This window comes from Arachis hypogaea, chromosome 11, assembly GCF_003086295.3.
Source record: "Arachis hypogaea cultivar Tifrunner chromosome 11, arahy.Tifrunner.gnm2.J5K5, whole genome shotgun sequence".
In the NCBI taxonomy this organism is placed as follows: Eukaryota; Viridiplantae; Streptophyta; class Magnoliopsida; order Fabales; family Fabaceae; genus Arachis; species Arachis hypogaea.
The window spans coordinates 126,131,207-126,139,541 of NC_092046.1; positions in this window are offsets into that span (position 1 = coordinate 126,131,207).

Here is an 8,335-nt window from a genome sequence, read left to right on the forward strand (position 1 = left end):
TTTCATGAGCCTTTAGGAGTTCGGACTTAAAGTCACTTGAGATTTCTAATCGGCTTAAACACAAGGTTCCAGATACTTCTCGAGCACCAATTTTTAGACTCTCGAATCCCTTGAGCAACTTCTCCTCTTGAAGCATCATTCAAGACGCATATAACGACTTCCGACTTAACGCATCCGCCACTACATTTGCCTTTCCCGGATGGTAATTCAACTCAAAGTCGTAGTCCTTCATAATTCCATCCACCTCCTTTGCCTCATATTAAGCTCTTTCTGATCAAAGAGGTATTTCAAACTCTTGTGATCGGAAAAGACTTGGAACTTAACCCCATAGAGATAATGCCTCCACACCTTCAAGGCAAATACGACCGCAGCGAGTTCCAGATCGTGCGTAGGGTAACTAACTTCATGAGGTCTCAACTGTCGTGAGGCATACGCCACCACATTATGATGCTGCATCAGCACGCACCCTAGACCCTTCAACGATGCATCACAGTACACCTCAAAAGACTCGTTCGGCTCGGGTAACACTAACACAGGTGCAGTGGTCAACTTTTTCTTCAATGCCTGAAAGCTCTCCTCGCACTCAGGAGTCCAAACAAACATAGTGTCTTTGCGAGTTAACTTTGTCAACGGCAAAGCTAATTGCGAAAAGCCTTTGATGAACCTTCGGTAATAGCCAGCTAAACCCAGAAAACTCCTTATTTCAGTTACTGTGGTTGGTTGCTTCCATTCCATCACAGCCTCCACCTTAGTTGGATCTACGGCTATTCCCCTCTTACTCACCACGTGACCCAAAAACTTTACCTCATCCTTCCAAAACTCACACTTAGACAATTTCGCATAGAGTTTCTTCTCCTTTAAAATTTGCAACACGGTCCGCAAGTGTTCCGCATGCTCTTCTTCGGTCTTGGAGTAAATCAGTATGTCGTCAATGAAGACAACAACGAATTTATCCAGAAACGGACGGAATACTCTATTCATGTAATCCATAAACACTGCAGGAGCATTCGTCAACCCAAAAGACATCATAGTATACTCGTAATGACCATAACGAGTCCTGAAAGCGGTCTTAGGGATATCCTCACCCCTTACCCTTATTTGGTGATAACCGGATCGCAAATCGATCTTAGAGAAAACCCCAGCTCCTTGTAACTGATCCATGAGATCATCAATCCTTGGCAATGGGTACTTATTCTTTATAGTGACCTTGTTCAGCTACCTGTAATCCACACAGAGCCGCATACTTCCATCTTTTTTTTTCTTTACCAGTAACACTGGAGCACCCCACGGGGAAACACTTGGTCGGATAAAGTTCTTACCCAACAATTCCTCTAACTGAGACTTTAGCTCGGCCATCTCTAACGGTGACATCCTATAAGGAGCACTTGAGATTGGTCCCGCCCCAGGCACCAACTCAATAGCAAACTCGACCTCTCGGTTAGGTGGAAATTCCTCAATATCATCGGGAAACACTTCCGGAAACTCACACACTACCGGAATCTGATCCAACTTTTGATCATCACCCGAAACACCAGCGGTTAACAACAGGATACCCTGACATTCGATTCCAGAACAGTTCACCATCATCGAATTCAAGTAATAATTATTCACCACGACCGGCCCTTCTGTATCTTCCGGCATAAAGTACACCGACTTTGTAGAACAATCAAGCAGGACATGGTTCTCAGATAACCAGTCCAATCCCAAGATAAGATCAAGACCGATCATCGGTAAGCAGATTAAATTATGGACAAAATCACGCTGCTTGAACCTGAACGAAACTTTCGGGCATCCTAGCCTAGTTACCATGGCCTCATAGGTAGCATTATACACTTTTAAGTCATAACCTAAGGTTACGATCTTCAATCCTAACTCATGGGCTTTCTCAAATGCAATAAATGAATGTGATGCTCCCGAATCAAATAAAGCATTTAAAGTTTGACCATCCATTTCACAGTTACCTCGAATGAGTGTCTCAGATCCCTCTGCACCCACAGCTGAGGTGGTGAACATCCGACCAGTCTGTTGTGCTTTTCCAGCACCTTGCTTTTGCTTCTCCGGACAACTTGTGGCTTTATGCCCCGCTTTTCCACAATTGTAGCACAAACCCCATCCGGCTTTGCATGGTGCTCCCGGATGGTGACTTCCACACCTAGTACAAGCTTGATCATTCTGAGGCTGCTTCCCAAACCTTTTCCATTGGGAGTGGTTGTTGTTGGGCCTCCTAAAAGAACCTCCCCTCTTGAAGGGCGGACCTCTAGGTGCAAAGCTCTTCCCTCGATTTTGTGAAAATGATCCTTTGTGACTCCCTTTCTCAGTGGCTGCCCTCTTCACACACTCTTCAGCAACCCTACACTTGTTCACCAACTCGGAGAAAGTCCTAATCTCCATTGACCCCACCGAACCGAAAATATCACTCCGGAGTCCTCCTTCGTACTTAACACACTTCCATTCCTCATATTCCACCGGAGTCCCTTGACACATACGAGAGAATCTGAACAGCTCCTCAAACTTGTCAGTATACTCAGATACGAACATAGTACCCTGCTTCAGCTGCAACAATTCAAGCTCCTTGGCCGTCCTAGCAGAAGTCGGAAAGTACTTCTTATAGAACTCCTCTTGGAAGACATTCCAGGTGATATAATCATCACCCTGCTGCAGGAGGCGTCGGATTCCTTGCCACCAATGCGACGCTTCCCCAGTGAGCAAATAGGTAGCGAACTCTACACGCTGCCCTTCAGGTACCACCTGCGCTTGCAGTGCTCGTTCCATGGCTTGAAACCACGTATCGGCTTTAGTCGGGCTAGTAGTTCCCTTGAACTTAGGGGGATTAACCTTCAAAAAGTTTGCCAGTGTCATCGGGCCCTGAACTCTACCTCCGTCATTACCATGGTTGTTCATCTGTTGACCAAGAGCCTCAGCAGTGGCTTGCATAGTAGCAGTCATGTTCTCCAACGCAGTCATAAAGTTCACCGGGTCATTAGGATTAGTCTCCGGCGCACGAGCATTAGTACGACCTCTCTCACGACCTCTACCGCGTCCACGAGGCGCCATTTGGTTCCTATACACACCAAACAATCGATATTAAGTTGATCAGTCTCAATATCGGAAGTTCAGTGCTTCAAAGTCCCAAATGCATGCTCATGAACGTTTATGCCAATTATATCAAGCAGATATACTAGTAGCACATAACACACACACAGAGAATGCACAGAAGCATAGTCAGTCCATTCCTCAGGCTCTACAGGAACGAACTGCTCTGATACCATAATGTAACACCCTACCATACAGAGTCTTATGCTTAAGTCATAATTCAGAGATGGCAAGGTATTACGACCTCTAAAACAAAAATTTAGTACGTATAGTGTTATGAATGATTGATTATAACTAGGAGCCTTTGAAGAAAAAGGGGTAAACAAAAACCGTAACTCGAAAACGCAACACTCCGAATGATAACGTAACGAGCAAAGGATAAGCTAGCGCAAGATCATATATATAAAGAGTGTCAAAAACGGGAATATCAAGACTCAAAACCCGGTTGCGAAGATAACCGGTCCGAGCATAGCAATATATACATATAATAAAATAAGGAAAACCCCAAGGAAAACCCAAAGGGACATAAATACCGAAAACCTAATCTCCAAAATCCCCTCTAGAAGGAGTAATCACAGTTTGTATTATTTAATGGAGATAAAAGTATCTAAACAAAATATATATCCCAAAACAGAGTCCCGAGAACAAAGGATCTTCGCTAATCCAGAAGTCTCCAGCATGCCTCAACGAGAAGCCTCGCGTCCTGCATCTGAAAACCACAAAATCCGCATGGGTGAGAACCAGAGGTCCCCAGTACGGTAACAGCTTCCACATATATAATACATAATAATAGAGGAAAGCCGAAGGCAATCCTAGAACTTCCTTCAGATAATATCAAAGCTTATAAACAAGCTAAACCGTAAGTGGCAACTGACTAAAGATTCTTCAGTCTAACTAATACTTCCCTTTCCAATTCCTTCAGACCTCCCAACCACCAGCAGGAGTATAATATAGCAAACACAGTTATATCAGACAAGAGATTTACAAATAGGAACAGATAAGGCATTTAGGCAATTAGCAAGTAATATGCAGTCAAATAGGCAATCTCAAACAATTCATGTAGTATGCTTATGATGCATGCCTGTCCCTAGTGGCTGATGATATCATCTGTCGGTTATAGAGCCAACCCGACAAGTCCTGGTAGCTAGCCATTGGACTGTCCCTCTGTCGTGCATCCCCAACTCGAGTTATACTCATCATAAACTTGATCATAATCATGATCCATATCCATCACCCTCACTGGTGAATATTTATCCATCACCATCACTGGTGAATATTTATGGGGGCGAGCTCATCCGGGCCTTTCACAGTGCCCGGCCACACTTACGACATAGGGTCAAAAGAGTTTCGAGTCTCAACCTGGAGCACATGGTGGCTAGCCATTGCTACTACCCAGGGAAACCCTCATCTCCAATGGTGGAAGTGCAAACCTTCACAATTCAATCAACATCATATATGCATTTATACTTGGCCATAAACATGGCTCCGCCGTAACACGGCAATAATCTAGCCATCCGGCTCACGGTTAAATCCATAACCAGCCAATTCATTAACAATTACGGCCCTTCGGCCCATGGCACAACAAGCACTTCCACCGCCATTCTCCGCATCTCACATAATCATCTTTGATCCTCAATGATCATTCATTTTTCCCTTGCTTCACTCGCAAGTTACCACATTCACTAGCCCTTTTTCTCATGCTAGGTATATCATAATGATTTAAGACATAAGTGGTGAGATCGGAGGCTTAGAAGTATGAAATTTGGCTTTTAAAACTCAAAAATCAACTTTGGGATGAAAACAGGTCCACGCGTACGCGCACTCCACGCGCACGCGTGGATGGCGCTTTCTCGAAGAACGGCGCGTACGCACCAAGTGCGCCTATGCGCGAGGGGTCATTCTGCTAAAAATTTTCTAAGTTAAAAGCTGCAGAATTTATAGATTCAAACCCCAATCTTCCGACGGACATAACTTCCTCATTTTAAATCGTTTTTCACTCGTTCTTCGAACGGCATGGACATCCCGGATCCAATTTCATTTCTAAACAGATTTGGCACAAATCAGAGATCCGTAGTCCAAGTTATGTCCCATCAAAGTATGCCCAAAAACCATGTTTTCATACAAAACCACAAGGTGCCATTTTCAAAACAAGCCACTTTCAACTCTTTTCAAAATCAATCAAACATGCCAATTTTAATCCTTCTCTTTGAAATCATTCAAAATGTACCAAAATCAACAACAAGCCATCCTCAACTCACACATTGACACTTTACCAAGGTTTCCAAAACCACATCCAACCATTTTAACACTTCTCAATCAAATGGCTAAAGGACAAACACAATATCATGTCATACATCCTTCCTCATCCCAATTTCCAATAATACCATTTCCAATTAACCATCATTATACATAATCAACATCATACTCACCATCAACATGGTACCACCCATCAATTCAACCTCAATCATCCATCAAGCATATATCACAACACGCATTTCTCATATTTCACACAATCAAGGCATCAATATTCATAATCACATATATGAACACATCATATATTTCAACCATTCAACAACACCAACAATTCAATGCCTATCTTAGGGCCTCTAGCCTAAGTATTTCCTACCACATTACATATTAGATACGGGAAACTAAAACCATACCTTAGCCGATTCCCCAAGCTCAACCGGAGCACTTCCAAACCACTTGTCCACAAGCTCTCAAGGTATCAACACCTCCAAGAACAGATTTTATCACACAAAACCCTCTTCCAAGCTTTCCAAAATCACCAATCAAGCTCCAATATTCACATATACACAACCTAAGCCACAATCATCATACCCATACACAACATCTCAATACCCAAACATCATAGAACAACAAATTATACTAGGGTTGAGAATCTTACCACACCCAAGGTCCAAGGAGACAAGATTAACCTTCTCCTTCAAGAGAGTTGGGTCCTATAACATCAAAGAACCCAAAATCTCAACATTTTTGCTCATGAAACTCGAAATCAAGGGCTGGAATTTCGAATAGTAAAACGTGGCTTACCTCAAGATTGATTGTATGGGTTTTGTAGAGCTCTCCGCGGTGAACGCGTGGCCGCAAACGGAGCGGCAATCGGAGCTCTAGATCAAAAGTTATGGTGGTTTGAAGATTAAGTGAGAGAAAGAACTTGAGAGAGTGTTCTTCCCTCCATAGCCTCCATTTTCAGCGTGTTTAGTGTGTTGTGAGGAGAGAGAGTGCTGAAAACTAGGGTTTTGGTTTAGTTATGTTGGGCCAAGGGCCCATTTTGGGTCCGGTTGGTCCGGTTTGGCCCGTTCGGTCCAATCTTGGTCCGATTTCTATAAAATTGGTACCGAAATTCTCGTCTCAATTTCCTCTATCACATTTAGCCATAAAAATAACATTTTTGGCTTTCTAGAATAAATTCTCATTTATGGGTTAATTAGCCATTAATTAACCGGGTCTTACAGATAACATCATCAAACAATTAATGCCAACAAATTATATTTTTTTAAAAAGTTAATATTTAAAAAATTAACACTAACATAAAATTATACTTTAAAATAAAAACCATAAAATAATCATAAAATATTAACCTCCCATCTTTACTTATTAAGCAAGTTTTTTTTAATTAGAGTTTTATTAGTGTTAATTTTTTTATTGAAATAAAATAAAAAATTATTGTTTTCCATAACAATTTTTTTATTTTTATCTTTTAAGATTTATTTTATTTTAGAATTTCATAAACTCATTATAGTACCACCTAAATCGTAGTGGTATATTTTTATTTTTATTTAATTTAATTTAATAAAAATAAACGTATTCATATTATTATATTTATATGATTAATTATATTTATTCGATTTAAAAAAATAACTATTTAAAATTATTAATTATAAATTAAAAAATTTATATAGTCATATTATTTTTAATACGATTACGTTCACAATACTTCCTAATAGGTTGGTGGATTAATCGTGTATAAAATTTTTAATTATTTAATTAATTAATACTCCGTATATTTTTATTTTTAAATTAGTTTTTTGCAGTTAAAATTTTTATTATTTTCTTTATATTTATTTTACCTCTTCTGCTTTAAATTAAAAAATTCTTTATATTTATTTTAAAATATCATATTTAAGTCCATAACGTTTTAAAATTGGCTCAATGTTGTCCTGCCGTCAAGGATCATTTAACAGAATTGACGACGAGACAAAATTGAAATTATTTTGAAAAGTTAGGGACGTAAATAGGACGAAGTTTGTAAGTTTAACCTTAAAATGAATACTAAATAATGTATTTGGATCTATTAAAACCAAATACAAATTTCTTCTTTTAAATTAATAAAACAGCCTTGATTGTATAACTAATATTTTTGTCATTTTAAAATGATCTAAAAGTATATCGTAATCTTTTTTAAATTAAATTTGAATTTTAACATTATAATTTAATTAAACAACAATAATCTTAAAAGGATATTTTAATCTTTTCAAGATTAATCTTAAATAGTATATTTTTATTTTTTTTTAATATTTAGGACAATTTTCTAATTTTTAAAGCATTTGAAAAGACCATTACTACTAAATAAATATTTTAGACTTTTAAATTTTAATGTTACTCTTTAAAAAGAGTACTTTTATCTTTTTAAATTCAATATAAATTTTTTATTTTTAAAATAATTAAATAACTTTAATCTTAAAAGAGTATTTTACTATTTTTGTCTTTTAAAAGTTATTACAAACTTATTTTACTTTTTTTGAAATTAAATTAAATTTTCAGCTACTTTTAAATGATATTTTAGTCTTTTCATATTAATTCTAAAAAAATTTTTTTTTTTTATTTTTTTTATAATTTTATGTTAATCTAATATCAAATTAAAGTAAAATAATATAATCTGATTTAATAATGGCCCAGATTTTTTTTATCGCACAAAAAGATGAAAAATCCCGTAGCTCAAATGGATTTGTTTTTAGTATACTAGCCCAGTAGTCCAACACAAAAATAAATGCAAATAATAATGATAAAAACAAATAAAATACAACTTTATTACTTACTTTATTTATAGAGTTTCATACTCCAAAAGTTGTAAGGAGCATTTAATCGGGTCCCTACCTTAAATAGGTTATTCGAATCTCTAATAAAAGTTATAAAACAATTATCTTTTTAAGACTTTAGGTTTAGACAATGAGAGAGCATAAGTTTAGACAGTGAGTAGCCTGTCCATGGTTTGGTT